Here is a 2,221-nt window from a genome sequence, read left to right as displayed (position 1 = left end):
CATTACATTCACAATGAATATGGGGAGTGAAAATTATTTAGAAAGGCCATTACTTTGTTAATATTTGAAGTAGTATAAATCTCTTCACAACCCAATTACTGAACTCCCGTTATGTGTTTGACAGCATGCAAAGCTATGCAGATAGAAAGATAAATAAGTCAGAATGAGTTAGATTCCTGTTAGCCTCAAACATAAGCCTTTCCTTGATTGTGATTGGCTCATTTTATATCCATTTGCTGTTTTTCTTACTTGGGATTTGTAACTGTCCATTAAGAGACAATACTTTTAAAAATATATTTTAAATTAATTTATTTCAACTGGAGGATAATTACTTTACAATATTGTGATGGTTTTTTCCATACATCAACATTAATCAGCCACGGATGCGCATGTATCACCCCATCCTGAAAACCCCTCCCACCTCCCTCCCCACCCCATCCCTCTGGGTTGTCCCAGAGCACCAGCTTTGAGCACCCTGCTTTATGCATCAAACTTACACTCATCAAATAACACCTTGCTTTCAGCCTAGTAGTTTTGAGATTCATAAGACAGTAGATATTAATCAGTCCAGACTTGATTTCCAAGAGAAAAATCTGTAGGCTACTAAAGTGACAAGATTAGTGATACGAGGGTAGTTTATCACTCAGAGCACTTTTGAGCATACAGTGAAAAAATATGAATCTACTTAGTCTGAGTATACAGTTCTTATTAGAATGAACCCCTTGAATATGTGAGTAGATATACTTATAAATGTGACATCAAGTTAGTCTCTACCTTTAAAAAATCATTTTAAAAATGCATTAATATTTTACTTAAGGGTGATACAATATACTGAATTTGTATTGGTAATAACAACACTTTAAAAACATTTACTTATAATTGTATATCATTGTTCTAAGACATTCATATTATATGTCTAATTTGTGACCTTTAAATATAGCAGAGAATTTTTAAAGCTCATTGACTTTCCTTCAGATTTTAGAGTAGATTTCAGGTGCTTTGATCACAAAAGATTGCTATGTGAGGAAAAGATATGTTAATTAACTTGACTGTAGTAAACTTTTCATATGCATATCGAATCATATTTTATACCTTAAATATATCCAATTTTTATTTTACAATAAAATTTAAATTTTAAGTTGTTTTTATTGAAGTGTATTTGGCTTACAATATTATGTTAACTGCTGCTATACAACAAAGTGCTTCAGTTATATATACATTCCTTTTTAAATAACCTTTTCAAAAATATGGAACATTTCACAGATTTACATGTCATCCTTAAGCAGGGGCCATGCTATTCTTCTCTGTATACTTCTAATTTTAACACATGTATTGCTGAAGTGAGCACCAAAATAGTTTTAACAGTGACATTAGGAACTGAAAATCAAATAGAAGGTATTATTTTAAAACACTAACTTCAGGGACAGGATCATAATTGCTTTACATACTCTAATCATATAACACTAGCTCTAATTTTGAAAAATCTTGAAGATATAATCTGATCTACAGTTCTTAAAATCAGGTAAAAAATTCTCCTTACCCCTAGTAAAATCTATAGCATGTATAACCAAGTGTGTGTCTTCATCCCTGTCTGAGTAGTGAGGTGCTTGAACTCCATTGTGGTTTACTGACTTTTTTCATCCTATTTTGTTTATTTGTGTTTTCCCCTACTTAAGTGTCCTAAATAAAACTCTCAAGATTGTATTAATACTTATCTGTATATTAATGGATTGAAATTTATTCACTTTATACATACATATATTTAAAATCTGAGGCTAAGATTAAAATTGGACACTTGTTCTCATTCTGTACTTCTGAAACGATTTACAACATACATATTGTTAAACATGAATATGAAAATATTACAAAATATAATGATAACAAGTTTCAAATTCTTTCTCCTCATTCATTCTTGCCTAATTGTCAAAGAAAATGCCCCTTAAACTGAGCCGTGTTCCCTGAAAAGAGCAATGTTTTCCTAGAGCACTGAAGATGAATCTGGGGCTTCCATGGTGGTGCTAGTGGTAAAGAATCTGCTTTCCAATGCAGGAGACAAAAGAGTTGTAGGTTTGATGCCTGAGTGTGAAGACCTTCTGGAGGAGGAAATTGCAATCCACTCCAGGATTCCTGCCTGGAAAAATCCATGGACAGAGGAGTCTGGTGGGCTACAGTCCATAGGGTCACAGAGTCGGACATGACTGATGACTGTGTTAGTCTCGCA

The 2,221-nt window shown here is 33.0% G+C and overlaps 1 non-coding gene across 1 annotated transcript; it reads right to left on the bottom strand.

Moving 5' to 3' along the window:
- Positions 1-1,241: 1,241 nt before the first annotated feature.
- On the bottom strand, positions 1,242-1,348 carry LOC120879726. The gene has a single exon (XR_005724872.1). It is a non-coding gene; the product is annotated as a U6 spliceosomal RNA (small nuclear RNA).
- Positions 1,349-2,221: the final 873 nt, after the last annotated feature.

Source organism: Oryx dammah, unplaced genomic scaffold (assembly GCF_014754425.2).
Source record: "Oryx dammah isolate SB20612 unplaced genomic scaffold, SCBI_Odam_1.1 HiC_scaffold_20, whole genome shotgun sequence".
NCBI lineage: Eukaryota > Metazoa > Chordata > Mammalia > Artiodactyla > Bovidae > Oryx > Oryx dammah.
The sequence above is the reverse complement of the archived record's forward strand: the minus strand, read 5'-3'. Positions and strand labels throughout refer to the sequence as shown.